The 23,760-nt window shown below is 34.3% G+C and overlaps 1 protein-coding gene across 17 annotated transcripts in view; it reads left to right on the top strand.

Moving 5' to 3' along the window:
- The window catches only part of CRPPA (CDP-L-ribitol pyrophosphorylase A), a 653,179-nt gene that overhangs the window by 164,821 nt on the left and 464,598 nt on the right, over nt 1-23,760 (top strand). The window lies entirely within an intron of this gene.

Below are 23,760 nucleotides of genomic sequence, written 5' to 3'. Positions count from 1 at the left end.
AGTGGCAGAGTTTGAGAAGGTTTAGTCCAATTTTGAAAGCAGTTCTGTTGTGGGTCAAATGCTATCAAACAGCATCCCATACTACAGAGAAATTTTTGTGAAAAGAAGGATCACTCTAGGCAGTGAACAATGTTGTCTTATTTTAAGAAATTTCTGTATCCAACCAACCTTTGGCTACCACTACCCTGAACAGTCAGGAGTCATTACACCAGCAAGAAGATTAGGATTCACTGAAGGATTAGATGGTAATTAGGATTTTTAGCAACATACCATTTTAATTTAAGATATGTACATTATTTTTTAGTTATGCTACTGTACACTTAATGAACAATAGTATAATGTAAATATGACTTTTTGTGCCACTGGAAATAAAAAATTTCATGTGACTCACTTTATTGTGAAATTTGCCTTACTAGCTTCAGTAGCCTGCAGCCAGACTCCCAATATTTTTGAGATATGCCTGTTGCTTTCCCATTGCACAGGCAGACTTAGCATGATGATATTTTTATGAGCATTATTAATTTCATAGAAAAATATGTAACTAGTTTATATCTAGAATCTGTATCCATAGGATGGAGCAAATAACTAGAAAGGGTATTGTAAGTAATGCTGGTTTCTTGGATGGAGAAGTAAGTGAATATTGTCTGAGTATTTGAATTGTCCTGTCATTGATTGTGAGTATGACTGATCAGGCTTCATCGTTTTTTCTTCTGATACCACTTTCACCAAAAATGGCCAGAAAGCAATTTCAGTTTTCCTATTAATGAAAATCGGGCAGAACATTTCAAATGCATACCAATTTAATAGATGTATGAAAAATATGATAATTATAAAATAAAAGAAATCTAGATACATCACAGTTTGCTCATTAGTAAGAGGAAAAACTATTAATATACATATATAGTGTTTGCATGTGCAAATTCATGTGCAGACATGTATACACATGTTTGTAATTGGAAAATTACATACCAGGCACTTCAGAGGCTATGGCGTTCTCTTTCATTCTGTCTGAATTAACTTTTCTGGAAAGAAAGATGTCTTACCACAAGCTTTTTATTTTTATTTTTATAAATAAGACTTTTGTTAACTTTATGAAAAGAATTTTCAAAAGGAGTGTGATCACTTGCTTCCCTAAACAAGTAGCTTTTATTCATCAGAAAATATATTACCAAATGACATCAAAGTTAAATAAAAATATGTCCATTTTGATTTTTGAGTTATATGATTCCACAGATATTGCATGCATTTATTGTAAATGCTTAAAGGCCTGTTTTGTCTTGGCTGAGATGTACAGTGGTTTACAGTGGTTCTTTTTCTTATGCAAGGGTTGTCAACTTCCAATTTCAGTCCATCTGAAGAGTGGAAGGCTTAGCAGGAATGAGTCACATGCAAAGTAAAATCATGGTTATTAGCCATTTATGAGGTTTTTCAATAGACTAGTTAAGGTTGTCATTTGCAATGTTACTACGTTTTACTCTACAAGAAAAGATACTTTAAAAAAAAATGAGGCTGAATGTCAACTTAGGTGGGCATTTGGCAAAAACAACATTGGGTTAGGTTTAAGTGGCAGAAATTTGTTTCATGCTACAATACTGATGAAACCTCCAGTGTCCCTTACATTCTCAAGTATATAAAAATACTTTGGAGTTCCCTGTTACCTGTCATTCAGTAGATAACTCTAAAGGGACTTGCAACTTTGAACCTCATCCATGTTATTTCTCTTGGAAGAAGTTAAGGAGTGAATGAATGGTTAACGGTGCTTGGTTCTTGGTATGTTGGTATCTAGCATAATTAGATTTTATTTTAGATTTTGCAGAGGTCTTGACTATATGACTATATGAAGATCAATTTTTTGGCTCTTATGAAAAGTGAAATGGGCTAGAAATTAATGTGGGAAGTTTTTGTTAAGCTAAGATAAACTGGCACAAGTAAGAGTCTACCATTCTAAGATCAACTTTTAGAAGAAAACAACTTTCACCTTGAACAGAAAAAAAAATTGACTTTGTTTTAAAAAGAACTAAGATATTTATTAAAATAGTCATATTCTTAAAAATCCTCTAGGGCATGTTTGCAAAGTTAAGCTTTTTGTATAGTCCTGTGGACATAATATAATCATATGTTGTGATATGCTTCATTTTAAGAGGCTATTGTCTGACTCAGACAAGATCTCACTCTGTTACTTAGGCTGGAGTACAGTGGTATGATCATAACTCAATGCATCCTCTGTCTCCCAGGCACAAGTGATCCTCCTGCCTCGGTCTCCCAAGTAGCTGGGAGTACAGGTATACACCAACATTCCTGGCTAATTTTTTAAATTTTTAGTAGAATGAGGTCTTGCTATGCTGCCCAGACTGGTCTTGAACTCCTGAGCTCAAGCACTCTTTCCACCTTGGCCTACCAAAGTGTTAGGATTATAGATGTGGCCACATCACCCAGCCTTTGAGTGGTTATTTCTGCAAAAATATTTTTGGGGTACTTCTAAATTTCCAAAAATATTGATTATTAATCTTTTGATATTAGAAATATTTTTGGAGCATCTCTTTGGTCATCACTCTCATTTATTTTTATATGTTTTAAGTAGTCTTCTTTCAGGAAGTTTTCATTTTTATAGTATTTAGCATGCTTTAAGGACTCTGCCAGTATTTGACCACCTTAATAAAATATTTATGTTTTGGTAGATGTAACTTTATTTTGTAATTATATTGAACTATGAGATTTCTGCACATTTATTACCATCATCTAGTCTGTTAGCCTGTTTTCACACTGCTATAAAGATACTGCCCTAGAGAGGGCAACCTGTAAACAAAGGAGGTTTAATTCTTACAGTTCTGCATGGCTGGTAAGTCTTCAGGAAACTTAAAATCATTGTGAAGGGGGAAGCAGGCACCTTCTTCCAAAGGTGACAAGTGAGAGAAGAATGAAGGAGGAACTTCCAAACACTGATAAAACCATTATATCTCACGAGAGCTCACTGTCACGAGAACAGCACGGGGCAAACCACCCCCATAATCCAATCCCCTGCCTCCCTTGACATATGAGGCTTACAGGTCCCTTCTCTGACATATGGAAATTACAAATCAAGGTGAGATTTGGGTGGGGACAGAACGCCAAACCATACTCTTTAGACACTGGTAATATTGATTACTTGAGGTAAAATAGATTTCAGTGTTAGGTGGCCTGAAATTGGGTGGTCATATTACAAGTGTTCTGTTCTTAATGAATCTGTGTATATTAGTATGACATTTATGATTCTATGAAATCTTTTAACTGTGAGCTTTAGAAATGCATAGCCTGATAACAAACACACCTTATACTAGAATGCTCCGTACTTAGGTGAAAATATTTTTTATTAGAGACTGGTCAGCATAAAGGAATTTTGCAAGTTTAGATCCTTTATGTCTTAAGAAAAATCTAATGCTACAAACCACACTTTCTTTTGTAAAAATAAAATTGGAACAGATTATGTTTGAAACTTTTTTCATATGTGATTTCTCTAAATGCTTATTCTATACTCTATTGTCGAGGAGCTTAGTTTTTGCCCTGATTTGACTGGAGTGATTGTTAGCCTTCTGTTCCTTACATTTATGGGCATGTGTAGTATTGCTACCACCTCTGTCAGATTGTATCTCTAAAACAATTAAAAGTTTGTTTGGGACCTGTCACATAAGATGCGAACATGGGACATAGCCAGTTCTCTGTTTTCTACTCTACGTGTTTTTGTTTATTAAGTAATGATGAAAAAAATGCCTGGAGAAGTAAAGTAATATGGTAAATGTATTGCAATACTAAAAGATAAATTCATAAAATTTCTCATGTAAAAATCACTTTAAAAAAGTAGATTTTTACAAACGTTAAACAAGATTTGTATGTAGGAAGAATCTTAACTGAAGGTTGAGTTCCTTGGTTTTAAGTTATTGATTAGAGAGCTATACTTACCCAGTGATGGAGAAAGGAGATTTCAAGAGACAAAACTAACTGTATGTGTTTTTTTTAGCAGTATTATGTAAAAACACAAAAAATACTTTCCTGCATCCAAAAAGGAAGATAGGATTACTTACGTGCTTGGTTCTGGCAAAGTTTTCTCAAAACATCCTTTGTTACTGTCAGATAAAATAGTGGACAATATTTTCTTATTTAGAGCTTTAAAAAAAAGCAGCAAGTTCACATAATAGGTACCAAATAAGTGTTTAATTGTTAAATGTGGGAAAGGAAGAAATTGGTAACAAATCCAAGTTCAAAATATAAAGCAAACTCTTTAATTTCACTTGATTAAATAAATCATATTTTCCATAGCAAAAATTTTACTGTAATTATCTAATTACATGAGAGCTCTGCTTTTCTCTGCTTGTATAGACAATGATTTTATTGATGTTTTATGGGAGTTAAAAATCTCATGAATTTATTTTAGCTGAAAGTATAAACTACCAAGGTGACTTTTGATAGTGTGAGAAACATAACCTTCAAAAGTATCCAATTCTAGTTCTTAAGAAATAGTTTATTGACAGATCACAATAAATAATTTTTGAAATACTTGAAAATATTTAATATTTGAACATATCAGCAAATTAAAAAAAAGAAAAAGTCACCATTTACAGTTGATATTTTCACATCTGGAGAAACTGTCACAGATGTAAATTGTTTCCAGAAGTTTCCAAAGCTCACCAGTGGCAGGGCCAGGAACTGAATCAATCTAGTGTATTACAGCGTATCCTATATACTTGTTACTTTTATGTTCTCATGAATGTGCTCAGTAATAGCATGGAAAAAGTAAAAATACACATATATGTGTTTAATATTTCTTCTTAATAAAAAATGACGATTTAGTGTCCTTAGTAGGGACTTGGATGAATCTGGAAACCATCATTCTCAGCAAACTGACACAACAGAAAGCGAAACACCGCATGTTCTCACTCATAGGAGGTTGTTGAACAATAAGAACACGTGGACTCAGGGAGAGGAGCATCACACATGGGGGCAGTTGGGGGTGTAGGGGAGAGACAGTGGGAGGTGGGGAGGGTTGGGAGGGATATCATGGGGAGAAATGCCAGATACACTATGTACCTAAATTAAATTAATTAATTAAAAAAGAATAATGATTCCTTCTGTGTGCTAATGGCTTTGTACTTTAGCTTCATAGAGGGTATTAAGCCTTACTGAATTTGTTATAAAAATTGATGATGCTGTTAAATTTAATACCAGATCCCAGGCATATCTTTGTCATTTTTTACTTAATTGCTTGTTCTTCTGTTAACCCTGTTATTACTAGACTAAGAAAATGTGTCTTCAAGGCCCAAGTTCATATCAAACAAAAGAGCTCACTAAATTTTCGCTGCATCCATATTAGGTTTACTTTTTATAATGTATTTCAGGTTCCTGATAGTTTACAATTTAAATGAATAGTGTGTGTATGTGTGTATATAAATATGGGTATGTGTAATAACCAGTGATTGAGGAGTAGGGCCAGTCCAAATCCCTGTTCCTTTCCTGTCTCAAACTTATTGCTGCTATAGCCTTATGTTATGGATTCTTTTATTATTATTATTATTTTGTTAGAAAACTATACCTTTGTTACATACTGAATTTTTATGTTGACACTTAAGAGATATTGAAATTTTCTCTTTCAAAGTTGTATATGGCTCCAGTGCCAGAAATACAACGACTTGTATAAATTCTACACATTTTTTCTTTTCTGCTTTCTTACTTGCAGTAAGTCTCAGGTATTTCCTGTCTAAATCAATAAGAAAACCTAAATAAGTACTTGTTTAAAATACCTTTAGAATCTTTATCTTATTGTGGTCATGAATGGATTCATTCGTAACACAAAGATGAGGAATGTTGAAATCATTCTACAAGGAGGTGTTGAATAGAAAGAATTGACGGTGTTGTTGTAAGTTTTAAGAGATCTTTGCTTATGGCTAAATGGTTAATGAAAAGTATGTTATGGGATGTAGAAACAACCTCGGATTTGTTGTGATGGACATGTAACTGATGTGTAAAGGAATGATTCTCACAGGGCACACCTTTCTAGTATTCATTATTTTCATGAGTAAGTTATTTTCAGATAGAATGGTATTCTGATGCAATATGTGAATAAAACAAACACTGAAGGACTTTGTCCATTTTATGAGTAAATTTTTTTTTGGTTAATCACAGAGTTGGTATTGTTGTAATTTTCTTAAGTTTGTCAGATGGCCAAGATTGGCAAGATTCTTTGTGAATTATTTTCCCGTGTTATTCTAGTGAATCAGTTTATAAAATTTAAAATGAAATGCACAGGAGGCAAAATAAATGAAATTAGACTTTGTTAGGCATCTCACATTGATTGCAGCCCTAGGTAAGAAATTTCAACAGTTTATGTGGTCATTTGGTTTTTTTAAAAGATGACTGGCAATTTCTCTCACTTTTTTTTTGCGCCGGGGGCGGCGTCGAGACACTACTGAATTCTATTTAAGTAATAGAAATGGATCTGAGCTTTAATTTTCATATGCTGTTTCTTTACAAAAATGAAACCAGATCATATATTTTCAATATCATTTATGAAAATTAATGGTTATATTTTGTAATTAATACATAAAATTAATAAAATTTAAATATGCCAAGCCTGGATTTGTTATTATAATTAAAAGGGCTTTACTTCATTTAGAAATTATAACTTGTAAAATGGGCATGGTTATGATACTGAATCTAGAGTTAAGATTTAAGGTACAAGTACTAGGTCTTCAAGTAACAAGTGTCCCTTAACCTGTCCAAGTTACTTAATGTTTTTGAACTTTAGTTCAGAATCCTTCTATTTAAACAGGGTGGGATGCCTTTGATGGCATCTGAATGGCTGCTGCTGCTTTTTTTTTTCCTTTTTTTTTTTTTTTTCCTCGAGACAAAGTCTCATCCTGTTGCCCAGGCTGGAGTGCAGTTAGCTTGATTTTGGCTCTCCATAACCTCTGCCTCCTGATGCAAGCAATTCTCCTGTCTCAGCTTCCCAAGTATCTGGGATTACAGGTGCACGCCACCACGCCCAGTTAATTTTTGTATTTTTAGTAGAGATGGGGTTTCACTGTGTTGGCCAGGCTAGTCTCGTACTCCTGACCTCAAGTGATCCACACACCTTGGCCTCCTGAAGTGCTGGGGTTACAGGCGTGAGCCCCTGTGCCTGGCCCTAAATGGCTTCTTTTTCTAAAAATATATTCTATACTATGACATGCTGTGAAGTCTTTTTGCTTTCATATGCTCTTTATATGATTTTAATGTGTAGGTTTTGCAGAATAATTCACGTTATAATAGTCATGTTAAATGTGAAGCAGATAGTATGGTATTCCTATTTTAAGCCATTTTTGAGTCCTTCTGTATTAATTCTTATCACAGGATTTACAGGTTATTTTGATGTTTTTGCTTGTATTTGTCCATTTCTTATTTATCCTCTTCGTTATGTCTAGTTTTTACAGATTACATCTAAATCTTCCCTTTTTGTGTTTCATTTTTTTTTCTCACTGCTTAATACCTGTTAGAAATTTTTTTCATCCATCAATCTATCCTTTCATGTCTATCCAAGCCCTCTATCTAAGAATGACTCCATAGTGAGTAATGCTCATGCTGTTTGTTCTTACCAGTTCATTTTAAACTTGTATATACCTCCTAGTTAGCACTTGCAAGGGAATGATCTTATTCTCTCCCTTACCTAATAGATTACTTAATATGGATTCATGTGATACTGATTTAACATGTGTGTGTTAGCTACTTTAGCATACCTGGAGCTTATATGATAATACAGTTTTTTTAAAAAAACAGCATCTTTAGATCACTGAAATATTCTATATAAGCTAATTTTCCAAGTTATATATTAAGGAAATAATTGTGTTGGTCTGGCTTTCCTTAAATAAGGATTCATAATGAGTTTACTTAAAATGACCAGAGTTAGCCGGGGAAGTGCTTTAGTGACTGGGAGTTCACAAAATCGCTGGTCCCTTTCTCTTCTGTCTACCATCTGAGGTTTGAGAACTTTAGCCAGGTATGCTTCAGAAAGAGGCAATTTAGCTTGGAGAAGTCTTCTTAAGAATGTGAGAGGAAGGCAAGATTTGGAAGACTGAGCCAGGGTCCAGCTCTGTAAGGACTGAGAGGAATGGCATTTCTATATGAACAAAGAAGCATGTGGAGTGGTTGGAATTGGAAAGAGCCACTGAGTGCATCTGAAACTGAAGGAATGGCAGGTTGTGAAGTGTTGACTATGGGGTTTTGAGAGGTTTGAGTTTGAGCTGGGCCTTCTAAGTTTGCAGTCTATAAAGCAGCACTGCCTAGTAATAATTGATGTGATCAGATTTCTATTTTATATGTTCTGGATGAAGGACAGGAAGTAGATTAAAATAATTAGAGATTCTTTGATGCCCCTGATTTAGTTGGGAGGCTACTACAGTACAATGCTATAAGAAATAATGGTGGCGGTGACTAGGTTGGTATGTTGGACTGTGTTTACATGGTGAAATCTTAACCCCCATGATGATGGTATTAGGATGTGGGTCCTTTGGGAGGTGATTAGATCTTGAGAATAGAGACTTCATGAATGAGATTAATGCCATTTTAGGAGAAAGAGTTTGTTCTCATCCCCTGAGGACATATGAAAAGCTGGCAGTCTACAAGCTGGAAAACAGCCCTCATGAGTACCTGATGATACCAGCACTCTGATCTTGTACTTTAAACTTCCAGAACTGTGAGAAATAAATTTCTGGTGTTAATAAGCCATCTGGTTGATGGTTTTTGTTATACCAGGCCAAACAAAGACAGGTAGTTTTTTTTTTTGTTTTTTTGTTTTTTTGTTTTTTTTGAGACGGAATTTCGCTCTTGTTACCCAGGCTGGAGTGCAATGGCGCGATCTCGGCTCACTGCAACCTCCGCCTCCTGGGTTCAAGCAATTCTCCTGCCTCAGCCTCCCGAGCTGGGATTACAGGCAGGCGCCACCACGCCCAGCTAATTTTTGTATTTTTAGCAGAGATGGGGTGTCACCATGTTGACCAGGATGGTCTCGATCCCTTGACCTCGTGATCCACCCGCCTCGGCCTCCCAAAGTGCTGGGATTACAGGCTTGAGCCACTGCGGCCAGCCCAAAGACAGGTAGTTTTAATGAAAGTGAATAAAATGAAATGAAGATATATTTAAGAGATTAAAGCATTAAGGATTGAAGCTTAAATAAATGAAAGAAAAGAAGTATAACCTCTAATTTTATGTCTCATAAAACTTGGTGACTGATTTTAAGATAGGGAAGATTAGAGAGGGAACTTTGTGGTTTGTTTCTTAAGATTGAATAGGCAGAGGAATATTACAGATTTTTTGGCAAAGCATAATTAAAAAGATAATCAAAAATTTTTTGTTTGTGTGTGTGTGTGTGAACAAAAGCTCTTAAAGCTTTTTTTGAAAGGTATACTCCTTTATGACTTTCTTAATGTTAAATTTCAGTAGAATTCCAGGCATAGACACAATTTAAAATATACCTTTTATATTACAATGTCTTTTCCAAGCCTTCTATAGTGTCTGTATGATAGATGATTTTTTTTTTTTTCGTGTAATACTTCAGGAAAAACCTTTTGTATTGGTTGAATCATTGGCAGACAGGAAAATGGTAAGAATATTGCCAGCTTTAAATGCTGTTGCCTTAGCATTTGTATCTGTAGCCGCCTAAAAATAGATTACTTCTGCAGGTTCTGAAAAGCCTGAACTCTTCTCATATTGAAAGTGGAGAAAAATAATGGAATCAATGCCAAAAGTGTCTAGATTCGTTTTTTTTTTTTTTTGGTCTTGAATTCTGTTAGCAACAAGTATATGTGTGATACTTTTGAAAAGTATAGTATGATTCAGTTTTCTGGGAACCAGACATTTTGTTTTATGGACTTTTGGAACTTAATTCTACTTAAATGTTCAATACTTAAGTTAAATTCTACTGGTACTTGCTAAGGTATAATGTAGCAAGTGTTGTCAAAGTAGTCCCAGAGTCAAAACTGAAAAAACTTAGGAACAACAGGACTGGTTAAAGTCGCCAGCATGACTCCTCTGAGTACTGAGTATTATTTCCACTTCTAGAATATAGTGAGAAGACTCTAGATTTAAATTTTCTTAGTTAAAGTGTTTATAGTGATTACTGAGTTCTGAGTTGTTTCCTCAGCCTTCGAAAATGCAACTATGAACGTGTGTTTCTTGATCTTCTCATTGGTATGAGATGGAACTTCAAATACATTTATAAATTCCAGAACCCTCCCGGCAAATGTGGCCTGCTAATGCATATTATTAGTATAATTAGGTTAATATTAGTAATAACAGACACTTACTGAAAAGCTTAAAATTATGAGTCACTCTTCTCTTCTTTTATAATAAATTATCCCAGAGCTTTAGTCTTCAGAGAAACCCTGGGAGTTCTTATAGATAGCATTATCCGCAGTTCAAAATTAAGCCTGGTGATCATTTCACCATATCACATAATGAGTAATGCCGATGCTTGCCCTTTTCAAATAGTAAAAACCTATTTTGTTACAAGAGAAAAGGATCTTGAAAAACCATTTAGTTTACTCTCACTTTAAGTAGGTAACTCAAGCCTTTTCTTTGCCTGGATCTAAGATAACTTCTTTTATATTAACAGTTGGCAATTTTTGGCCGGGCACGGTGGCTCAAGCCTGTAATTCCAGCACTTTGGGAGGCCAAGGCGGGTGGATCACGAGGTCAAGAGATCGAGACCATCCTGGTCAATACGGTGAAACCCCGTCTCTACTGAAAATACAAAAAATTAGCTGGGCATGGTGGCGCGTGCCTGTACTTCCAGCTACTCAGGAGGGTGAGGCAGGAGAATTGCCTGAACCCGGGAGGCGGAGGTTGCAGTGAGCCAAGGTCACGCCATTGCACTCCAACCTGGGTAACAAGAGCGAAACTCCGTCTCAAAAAAAAAAAAAGGAGTTGGCAATTTTTTCCTACAAAGAACCAGATATAAATACTAGGCTTTATGGCCTGTCTACACAGTCTTTGTCACAACTTCTCAGCTGTGCCCTTATAATGCCAGAGCAGTCATAGACAGTATGCAACAGAACTGGTGTGGCTGTGTTTAAATAAAACTACAGGCTTGACCCATAGTTTGCAGATTTTTTATTTAGATTTTCCATTGTTAATGACCTAGTTTGTAGCGGTTATTAGTACCTTCACCCTAAATATGTTAGGCGTTCTTTAACAGACATAATCTCTCTGGGTCATGAAGCGTCATGATTTAAAAGATTACTCATGCACTGACTTAGATATTTTTATCCCTAAATTTCATTATTTCTCAAAGTTTTGATAGACATGTTCAAATGCATGCAGTTTAAATTTTTAAAAGTGTCTTTCCTTCTCTGAATAATTCATCTCAACTTCTATCTTTTGTTTCCAATTGAGCCACCATAGCCCCCATGAGAGATTTTGCTAGTATGAATTTGCAAGTTACTCTCATTACTGAAACATTTTAGTTGCTTCTCATCTCCTAATGGGCAAAGCTCAGATCATAAAGCTCAGATCACTCTTGCCTAACTCTACTGTTCTGTCTTTCTCATTTCCTTACTGAGTAGTTTGCTCTCTGGAAATACTGAGTGATTTATAGTTCTCCACATGTACCTTGTGACCTGAATTAGATGTGTTTGCTGCATGAGTTTTCTACCTGAAACACATTTTTTTTTTTAATTGTTCACGTGCCTAACTCCCCTTAAAAATTTGAGTGACATTTCCTCTTGGAATTCTTCCCTAATACTCTTGTGCTCATATGCCTTCTCCTTTCACAAGTCAGCACGTGTAGACATTCAGAAATATTTGTTCATTTGAATGTGCCTTGATGTTTCAGGTTACGTTGTGTCCTACCCTACCCTGCTCCATTGCTGTCTTCTACAACAAGGTACTTTGTGGTGACTTGTAGAAAAGAAGGAGCCAGATAAGAGGAAATAATAAAAATTGCAACTCAAGTAATTGCTACATTCTATTAAGAAGAATAGTATTACTTTTGAGTTTTTATGACATTTACAGTATATAAATTTAAACTGCATGCGTTTTACTATGTTAATCTTTTTAGCAGAATTCAATTTTAGTATTTTTCATTTTCCCTTTTAGAAAAACATTTTTGAATTCCAAAATTGTCTAACTGACAAGTGCCTGCTTTTAGTTTTTACAGAGCATCTTACTGTGTCAATAAATGACTACTTAGGTCTTAGTTTAAATTATTTTCTGTATGTGTCCTGAACAGTAGTATTAACCTTTGAAGTATTTCTCATTTCTAAATGGGACCTCATTTTCCTCTTAAAAATTAAATTTGCAGAGTGATATTCAAACTTTTTTTTGAAGGTAGCATCCTTTATTTGTCCCAGAATAAATTTTAAATGGATCACTCTCTCTCTCTATATGTGTGTGTGTGTGTGTGTGTGTGTGTGTGTGTGTGTATATATATATAGAGAGAGAGAGTGATCTATATGTATATATTAAGTGATAATACTATATATATATATTAAGTGATATATTAAGTAAACCAAAAATACACTATAAACACTAATTTGCTGTTTTAGTTTATATGTGCAACATACACAAACGTTAGAGTGAAAACAAAAGTTTGAAGTAAAAAAATTATGGATGATAATTGGGTTTTTTTATGTCTCCTTTTATTTGGATTATGTAGTAAACTGACTGCCTTATTGAATCCTAATAATATTAATAGGGATAGAAGCATTTTTTCCTTGAAGTTTATATTTTTCAATTAAATGGACCTGAAAGCCTGAAAGTGAATAGCCTCTACCCTTGTCATAAATCTAAAGTGGAACAAAAGTACCTTCAAACTTAAAATAAATGCTAATAAAAATGTCAATAGAATTTGATATTTCACTCATTCATTTATTCTTGCACAACTTATTCTTATACCACTATGAAAGCATGTGCCAAAAAGATGTTCCGTTGCTCTGGCTTGCCATTAAATTGAGCTCAGCACCTACATGCAGATACGGTATATATCATTGTACTGTTGTATGTGTGCAGACATGCACAGGCCTGAATTTTAAACAGCTGTATTTTTTATATTAGGCACTGTAGTTTTTATCTCTAGAAGTTGGATTTGAATCCTTTTTAGTATAGTCTCTAATTTTTGAATATATTTTATTCAATTACACAACCATTGTAATACCCTTGTCTGAAGATTCTAATGCCTATCAGTTTTGGATTAGTTTGAAAGGAAGTATGTGTCGCCTCATTATGGGTCACAATTTCTTCCTCCTTTACTTGCCTGAGGTTTTTCTTTATTATGTGCATACTTAAGATGTGTTGATACGTGTTTTTAAATTTTTCATTCGATTAGGAACGTTTTCAGCATTAATTTTTCAAATGTTTTTCTGTTGTTTTCCCAACTTATCGGCAACTCTAGTTACCTGTGTATTAGGCTGACCATATTTGATTCATATCTTACTGGTGGTCGGCTTCATTTTCCTCCTTTTGCCTTTTTCTTCTTTGCTATTTTATTTAAAATAGTTTCTATGGCTGTGTTTTTAATTTTACTAATCTTTAATCTCAAATCTTATTAGTTATGTCTAGTGAGAGTTTTTAAAATATCACATGCTGTAGTTTTCATTTCTTGCAGTTAGATTTAGGTCTATTTTACATCTGTGCTTAATATGCTCAGTCTTTTTTTGAACAAATGGATCATAGTTTTAATAACTATTTTAATGTTTTTAATTCTAAGGTTGGTGTCAGCTGGGTTGGTTTTGGTTGACTTTTCTCCTTTTTTAAAAATGTTTGCTATTTAAGCTATTAGATATTATAAATTTTATCATAGGTGCTGGATATTGTTGTGTTCTTATAAATAGCTTTGTTCTAGATGCAAGTAATTAAAAATAGTTTGATCCATCTGGGTCATGTTTTTATGATCTTTCAGCAGGACCAGTTAGTATATTTGGTGTAGAGATAATTATTTGCCACAAGTGAGGAAAGACCCTTTTTTATACTGTACTTAGTGCCCTGTAAGCTATTGACTTAGTCCGTTGTATGGTGCTGTAACAGAATAATATGAACTGGGTAATTTATAAAGAAAAGAGATTTGGCTCTTAATTCTGGAGACTGGCAAGTCCAAGAGCATGCTGCTGACAACTAGTGAAGTTCATCCCCTGGTGGAAGGGCAGAAGGCGGAAGCAAGTGAACATGGCAGAGAGAAGTGGACTGAAATCATTCTTTTTGCTGAGAACACTTTTCCACAGTAACTAATCCATTCCCATGATAAAGGCATTAGTCCTTTCTTGAGCCCTCATGACCTAATCACCTCATAAAGGCCCTACCTTGTTAATACTGTTACAGTGGCAATTAAGTTTTAATGTGAGTTTTGATAGGGAAATTTAAGCCACATTAATTATGAAGTTTTCTAGTATAACTCATGGCTATTGCCAATCTTCCCAACCCTGTGCGTGTATTGAGTACTGTTTCTTCTAGTCTTTTGACGAATTTTCTCACATAGGTGCACTGATCATTTCTCTGCTGTCTATATCCGGAAGATATTCTGATGTTCTATAGATCTCTCTCACTGTGAAGCTCACTTCTCTCTGGTGCTGTACCTGTGACTCTATTCTGTATACTTTGGTCTCCCCAGATTCTTAACTTCATCTCTCAATGAAAAGAATTCCTCCATGTTTTATGGCATGAAACTTCTCTGTGGGCAGTAGGAAGGGGTACATGTACAGCTAACTTTGTTTTGTATCTCTCGGGGGTTGTTATTTCTTCTTTGTATCATGTATAATGTCTTAACAAAACATTGTTTCATGAAGTTTGCTTTTTTTAAAGTTGGTTGAGGTAGAAAAATTTCATTCCTAGTACCCTCCCTTGCATAGAAACAGTAACTGGGTTCATCTTAATTTTGAGTGTCTAATATTTACACATTCAGTATTTATCCACATTTTCAGAAATACATTTTTTATGTAAATAAAAAAATATCAGTTTCTTTTAGCCTACACTCTCTGTAATTTTGCTTATTCCAGATCTAATTTTTCACAGTGGGATGCTAAGTAGTAACATTAGGAATAAAAATTCCAGTGCAGCATGGATTTGTAAATCAATGACCAAAAATGGGATATATGACCAGCAGTCATAAAAGTGCAGTTTTTGTTTAGGCAAGCCCTTTCCATTAACACTTTTTTACATGATAACATGTTTTGGATAGGTGGAACAAGATGACAAAGCAGGATTATCCAGTGATTGTTATCCCACCTCCAGAAACATCAGTTTGAACAACTATCCACATGTGAAAATACCTTCAACAAGAGCTAGAGAAACCAAGTGATAGATCACAGTATCTGATTGTAGCATGGTAGTAAGAAAATATGCATTGAAGAGAGTATAAAGGACAATTTGTTACCTGTGTTACTCTTCCCTAACTCAACACAGCATGAAATGGAAAAGAGAGATTGTTAACTTAGGGAAAAAGAAGGAAGTGAGCATAAGACTTTACCTTGAACCCCATCACTTGGCCTACCACAGTAATACTCAACATGAAGATGATCTCCACAGCTTTGTATTGCAGTCCAATAACTGCAGATAGAGCCTCTAGACCAGCTGTAGCACCAGGTGGGACCCCAAAGCCCCAGGCTTCAGGATTTCTTGGCAAACTCTATCTCCAGCGTATACTACTGCCAGGCTTGTGTCAGTTCTCTGAACAGCACTCAGCAGTTACAGGTGGCCCCTGGCTTCTGGCCAGTTCCAGTGCCACACCTGATATAGTGAACCACAGGCTCCTGGCAGTGTCACACTTGCTACAGAGCTATCCCAGACAAAGCCAAATCCCTATCTCTGAAGACTGGAATAAGTATCTACTTCTTCAAATATGTAGACATTGACATATGACAACAAGAATCAAGAACAATTAGTAAAACATGGCATGACCAAATGGAAAAAATGTGATACAAGTGACTGACCCGAAAGAAATGGAGACATGAGCTTTCTGACAAAGAATTCAAACTATTAAGGAAGCTCGGCAGTCTTGAAGAAAATACAGAGAAACAATTCAACAAAATGAAGAAAACAGTAAGTGGCCAAAATGTGAAATATAATGAGATTGAAATCTTTTTTAGTTTTTGCTAGATGAAGCATGAGACAACTTTAAAAAAATTAAATCCTGGAGGTGGAAATACAATGAAGTAAATGAAAAATGCAATAGAGTGCATCAGCAACAGAATTGGTCAAACAAAAGAAAGAATGTGAACTTGAAGACAGGTTATTTTGAAATAAACAGAAGAAAAAAGAAGTAAAGGAATGAAGAAAGATTATAGGATTTATGCTACAACATACAAATAGCCAGTCTTTGAGTCACAGGCATTCAAGAAGAAAAAGATAAAGGGATAGAAAGTTTACTTAAATAGCAACAGAACTTCGTAATTTTGGAGAACAGTGTAAATATCCAGGTACAGAAATGTCAAAGGTCTCTAATCAAATTTAAACGAAATAAGGTGGCTCTAAGACGTAGAATAAAATCGTCAAAAAATTAAAGACTAAGAAGATTCTGAAAGCAGCAAGAGAAAGGAAGTAGATAACATAAGGGAATTCAAATATAGCTAGCAGCAGCCTTTTTGGAAGAAGCCTTATAGGCCAGGAAAAAGGAAAGGGATATGTTTAAAATTCCAAAAGAGGACTGGGAGAAAAACTGCCAGCCAACGGTAGTGTATCCAGCAAAGGTTTCTTTCAGAAATGAAGAAGAGATGAAAAGTTTCCTGGGCAAGCAAAAGCTGAAGGAATATATATAATACCACCAGACCTGACATACAAGAAATGCTAATGGGAATCCTTCAAGCCAAAAATCACAACACTAATGAATAATATGAAAACATTTGAAAATACATAACTCATTGGTGAAAGTATACAGTGAAATCCACAATACTGATACTGTAGTGGTTGTGTGTAAATCATTTTTGTGACTAGTATAAAGATGAAAAAGCAAACCTATTCAAAATGGCAAGAATTTAAGGATATGCAATATGAAAATTGTGACATCAAAAATACTAAATATGGAGGTGTAAGTGGAATAAATATATAGTTTATATTTTTGAAATCAAAGTGTTCAGCTTAATACAATGTGTTTTTTGTAAGCAACATGGTAACCACAAAGCAAAAACTTACAGTAGATACACAAAACAATTAAAAGCAAGAAATGAAAAACAAAGCACTGAAAAAACTGGCCATGAAAGATAAAGGAACAAAAATTGGCAAAACACCTAGAAGAAAAATTAACAAAAATAGCAGTTTTAAATCTGTACCCATCAATAATTATCTTGAATTTAAGTATATTTTTCCAATCAAAAGATATAAAGTAGCTTAATAGAGTTTTAAAAATCCAACCATATGCTACCTAAAAGAGACTCATTTCACCTCTAAGGACACACACAACTGAAAGTAAAGGGATGGAAAAAGATATCTCATACAAATTGAAACAACAAAGCAAAGTAGCTGTATTCATGAGGTGAAATATACTTTTAGTAAAATGAAAACAAAGTCATTATATAATGTCAAAGGGATCACTTAAGAAGATACAGCAGTTGTGATATATGCACCCAATGTTGGAGTACTTAAATATATAATACGAAACAAATATTAATAGATCTGAAGGGAAAGAAAGACTGCAATACAGTATTTATGGGGTACTTTAATAACTGCCACCAGCTATGGGCAGGTTAATCAGAAAACCAATAAGGAAATATTGGACTTAAACTATGCTCTTGATCAAATAGACATAACAGACATAAACAGGATATTCAGTCTAAGAGTTGAACAGCTGAAGAGTATACACAATTTTCAGGTACACTGGAACATTCTCCAGGGTAAATCATGTTAGGCTATGAAACAAGTCTTAAAAAACTTTAGAATGAAATTATACCAAATATTTTCCGACTACAAAATATGAAAGTATAAATAAGGAACAGTAGGTCTTTGGAGAATTCACAAATACATGGAAATTAAACATGCTCTTGATCAACCAGTGGGTCACTGAAGAATTTAAAGTTATAATTAAAAAATTTCTTGAGACTAACAAATGGAAACACAACATACCAAAATCGATGAGATACAGTAAAAGCAGTTCTAACAGGGAAGTTGATAGCAATATACACCTACATCAAAAATGAAGAAACATTTCATTTCACCTACTTTTTGCTTTAAGGAACTAGAAAAAAACAAGAACAAACTAAGTCTGACGTTACGAGAAGGAAGGAAACTATATAGAGTAGAAATGAATGAAATAGTAGGAAAATGGTAGAATAGATCTATAAAACTTGGAAAACCTTTTGCTAGACCTTGAGTAGCTAAAACCATATTGAGGAAAAAGAATGAAGCTGGAGGAAATCACATTACCTGCCTTCAAAATACACTAGAAAGTTACAGTAATCAAAACAACATACTACTGGTGTAAAAAACAAACATAGACAAATGGAATGTTATCAAGTATCCAGAAGTCCTGTGTTTATAGCCAAGTGATTTAGACAAACTTTCCTAGAAGACAAAACAGAGAATGGACAGTCTCTTCAATACATGTTGTTGCGGTAACTGGATATCCACACATAGAAGAATGGTATTAGACCCTTATCTCACACTATGAACAAAAACCACTCAAAATGGATTAGGCATTTAAATGTAAAATCAGAATCTATGAAACTACTAGAAGAAAACAAAGGAGAAAAGCCTTACGACTTTGGTCTAGGCAATGACTTTTTGGATGAAACCCCAAAAGTAATGGGGAGTAAAGCAAAAATACATTGGGGTCACATCAAACTTAAAAGCTTCTGCACACCTGAGGAAACATGAAGAGACAACCTAGAGAATGAGAGAAACCATGAATGTCATGTGAATTATGCATACATCTTATATGCAAAGTATACATCTCATAAGGCCTTAATATCCCAATTATGTAAAAAAAACTTGGCTCCATATCAAGAGAGCAAGATATTTAAAAATCAGTAGAAAACCTGAGTATATATGTCTGAAAAGGAAATAGCTGGCCAATAGGTATATGAAAAACTACTCAATTTCACTAATTGGGGGAGTGTAAATCACGACCACAATGAAATATCACCTGATACCTATTAGAATGGCTGTTATAAAAATGATAAAGTTAAGTGTTGGCAAGGATATGGAGAAAAAGGAAACCTTACATTTCCTTGTTAGTAGGAATATAAATTACCACATCCGGTGTAGAAAGCAATATGGAGGTTCTTAAAAAATTAGAAATAGAACTACTGTATCATCTAGCAACCTCACTACTAGCTGCACATGCAAAGGAAATCGTTATTTCAAAGAGATACCTGCACTCCTTTATTTATTGCAGATTTTTTCAATATAGCTAAGATACAGAATCAATCGAAGTATCCACAAATGCATGGATAAAGAAAATGTGATTTATACACAATTAAATGCCCTTTGGCCATGAGAAAGAAGGAAATCCTGGCATTTGTAACAATATGGATGAACATGGAGGACATTATATTAAATGAAGTAAGCCAACATGCTGTATTATATTGTTCATGTAGAATCTGAAAGAGTTGATACTACAGTAGTAGATAGTAAACAATTGAGGAAATGTCAAAGAACATAAAATTTACTTTGACAAGGAATAAAAGATTGATTGTACAATCTGAGTGCAAGTAATACATTCTTGAAAAACTCTGAGAGGATATGAAGTATTGCCACAGTAATGATAACTATGAGGCCATACTTATGTAAATTGTATCGATTTAGTCATTCCATAATTAATGTATACTTCAGAAAATAATGTATACGGTAATCGTATGTATAATGTATATGTATAAAGTAAACATATAAATCTTATCTGCCTGTGTGAAAATTAACAAAAAGTTGTATTTCTCTTATATGTGATAGCCACTATCTGAGGCTATGAGCTCTTGAAATATAGCTAAACTGATGACCTGAGTTTTTATTTTTAATACTAATCAATTTGAATTTAAATGTAGCAGTATATGGCTAATGGCTAGTCAAGTGTACAGTGCAATTGTAGATTGTTTTCTTTGCCCAACCTTTGAATTAGGTATGTTCTATTAGATTATGTAGTTTGATGGAAAAAAAATCTGTTCAAAAGCAAATGTTGGCATTTCATTTTAATTCAGAATAGCCCAACAAAGTAAAACCATGACCTTCCAGTTTTTTACTGGAAGCACTGTAACTATAACTTCCTGGTATTTTTGACTATGGTCATTATGTTTACATTTTTTAACATAGTTTTTTCACATATTTTTACTTTTTTTTTTTTTTTTTGTGCTTTGGGCTCTGAGGTACATGTGCACAACCTGCATCCTGCAGGATTGTTGCTTAAGTACATACATGCCACATCCCCACACCCCCAACCCCGCAAACCCCCCACCCTGTCGCCTACATCAGGCATTTCTCCCAGTGTTATCCCTCCCTATTCACCCTGTCCCCCTCCCCTGTCCCTCCACTCCCCTCCCTTTTCCCTCCCCATCTAGCCCATTGAGTGTTGTTCCCTTCCCTGTGCTCAAGTGTTCTCATTGTTTATCACCCGCCTATGAGTGAAAACATGCGGTGTTTGGTTTTCTGTTCTTGTGTCAGTTTGCTGAAAATGATGGTTTCTAGATTCATCCATGTCTCTACAAAGGACACAGACTCGTTTTTTATGGCTGTACAGTATTCCACGGTATATGTGTGCCACATTTTCTTTGTCCAGCCTACCATTGATGGGCATTTGAGTTGGTTCTAGGTCTTTGCTGTCATAAACAGTGCCACAATGAACATACATGTGCATGTGTCTTTATAATAGAACAATTTATAATCCTTTGGGTATATACTCAACAATGGGATTGCTGGGTCAAATGGAATTTTCCTATTTCTAGATCCTTGAGTAATTGCTGCACTGTCTTCCATACTGGTTGAACTAATTTATGCTCCCACCAACAGTATAAAAGTATTCCATTTTCTCCACATCTCTCTAGCATCCGTCGTCTCTAGATTTTTTTAATGATTGCCATTCTAACTGGCCTGAGATGGTATCTCAATGTGGTTTTGATTTGCATTTCTCTAATGATCAGTGATGATGAGTATTTTTTCATATGTTTGTTGGCCTCATAAACAAAAATATTTTCACATATTTTTAATGAAAAATTCACAATAAATATGTATAACATGTTAATCTTACATATCTACATTGATTTTGGTTACTAGATTATTTCCTGTGATCAAAGAAACCTAAGATTATTTTACCAAAGCATTTTTTCTGAGTTTATTAAATAATTACTGATTACAAAAACTTGTAATGATTTGGGTCATACACAAGAAAAGGCACAGGATGAATCACTGGAGATTATTCTAATATGACTTAGATACAGTATATACCTGCCTTACAGGCATCTTGGTCATGTCTTTGAATATTTTTTTTCTGTGTATTCTGAATGCCTGATCATCTAAAAAATATTTTTAAGATGATTTTGCCTTTGAAACACATTCAATATATATATTTAAAAACTTGCATAAGTAGGTACATACCACAGAATCAATTCTTACAGATTAAAAGTAGCATGATGGACTTGTAGTAGTTGGCTTAAATGCATAAGTCCTCTTTATCTAAAATATGATATTGTAAACTCAGTTACATTTTGAAGCAGTATATACCTGCTTTTTTTTTTTTTTTTTTTTTTTTGGTTACTTCTTACTTTGGTGATTTATATTCTGTCAGTTTTCTTGGAGAAAGTAAATGAGCATAGAATTATGTTTTATAGTTAGCTAAACAAATCAATGCTTTATATTAATCAGTGGGATTGTTTTTCACTTTTGATTCTAAAATTTGTTACAGATGTTAATAAAGTAATTGTAGATGCATGTAATGCTTGAGATAATTGTGCCATAATATAACAGTGTTAATGTTCTTAAGAGAGACCACCTTGTAAAATAATTTGAAAAAATACGTATTTTACGACTTTAAAAATACTTTTGAAGCAATGTTAAGTTTTCCTATTAACTTTTTAAAATGTGAATTTCTAGTTCATTACTTTGATGTTTTGAATAAGGATCTGAAACAGTGTGTACTCATAACATTTGTAGTGATATTATGAAACTCATTTCATTTTTAATTCTTTGAATCAAAAGAAACATTTGGATGTTTTGTATGGTTAATGTTTTAATGCGGTGTGTTTTATTTACTACCTTTCGTTAAATGCCATTATTTTTCCATTTAGTTTTGCTGGTATTTTATTTTGTGGAGATTTACCAGTGAGTTGCTACACATTTGCTTTGAGTTTCCATGATAGCTTATGATTTAGTTTCTATTCCTCAGAATTTAGTTTACTTTGATGATGACTCTGATTTAAAATTGTTCTACAATGAAGTGGTTCAGTAGTAGAAGTTTACTCTTTTGAAAGCATAGTTTATTGAATTAATAGAATTTTATTCTAAAATAGTTGAAATAAGACAGTTTTTCTAAAATCTTTTCTAATCCTTCAGATCTAATATTACTTGGAGCTGTTTAGTATTGACTAGTTTCATCTGCTTTTAGAATCTTTTTATTCCTTTTGAAAAATTAGGTTTTGAAGATCCTGAGTCTTCCTGGTACAATTTTTTATGCACATGTTGATAATTTTGCAACTATTATGTAGATTCAAAGAATCTGTTTTATCTACCAATTCTAGCTCATAATACAAACTTTCATTTTTACCATCCTTCTTTCCACTTTGGTGGACCTTAAGCAATGCATTATTTAGGTATATTCTTTTTTTTTTTTTTTTTTGAGACGGAGTTTCGCTCTTGTTACCCAGGCTGGAGTGCAGTGGCACGATCTCGGCTCACCACAACCTCCGCCTCCCGGGTTCAGGCAGTTCTCCTACCTCAGCCTCCTGAGTAGCTGGGATCACAGGCACGCGCCACCATGCCCAGCTAATTTTTTTAGTATTTTTAGTAGAGACGGGGTTTCACCATGTTGACCAGGATGGTCTCGATCACTTGACCTCGTGATCCACCCGCCTCGGCCTCCCAAAGTGCTGGGATTACAGGCTTGAGCCACCGCGCCCGGCTTTTTAGGTATATTCTTAAGATTTGCAAATTAACTTTCTTCTTAGAGAAATGAACAGAGACGATTTCCCTTCATACCACCAATCCTGACTCCCTTTGAGTGCCTTTTATTGTGAACATAGACTCTGCAGTGATAGGAAAGTGTTAAATGTGGGGTTTTAAAGAATCTTGGGCTTGATACTTACAGTCCTTTAATTAACATATGTATTCTCAGAAGTAAAAAAAAAAATGTTACTTTAAAATGTTAAACTTTAACTAGAATTCATCTGGGACCAGGAATATATTAAATGATTCCTAGACAAATATAAAGTTTATGTAGAGCTGAGTATAGAAGATGCACAAGGCACAGAGGAGTCTTTTCTAAACACTGAGATCCAGAAACTTTGCCCACCCACAAAGCCATGAGGCTAACCACATGTTAAATGTTTAAGTAGTTTACTAGTTTATAAGAGTCAATGTGCCACTTTTCATTAAAATGAAATTAGATGTTCTTTCTTGGATGGCAGAAGGATAGCCTTATCTTTTTTATGTATAGGTGAGAAAGAACTGTTGGAAATACATGGGAAATACTCTTTTATTGTAATTTCTATGTAGTGAATTACTAAACAGTACAAAAAGACATCAAAAATACCTAGTTGATAAGTAGTTATAAGCAAATTTGCAGAACTCAAACTACATGAAATTTTTGGCTGTATTTCAATGAATGCAAGCCTGTCCTGGCTGTAGGTTTATTTTATTAAG

Source organism: Saimiri boliviensis, chromosome 10 (assembly GCF_048565385.1).
Source record: "Saimiri boliviensis isolate mSaiBol1 chromosome 10, mSaiBol1.pri, whole genome shotgun sequence".
Taxonomy (NCBI): Eukaryota; Metazoa; Chordata; class Mammalia; order Primates; family Cebidae; genus Saimiri; species Saimiri boliviensis.
Note: the sequence above shows the minus strand (reverse complement) of the source record. Positions and strands in the feature narration are given on the sequence as shown.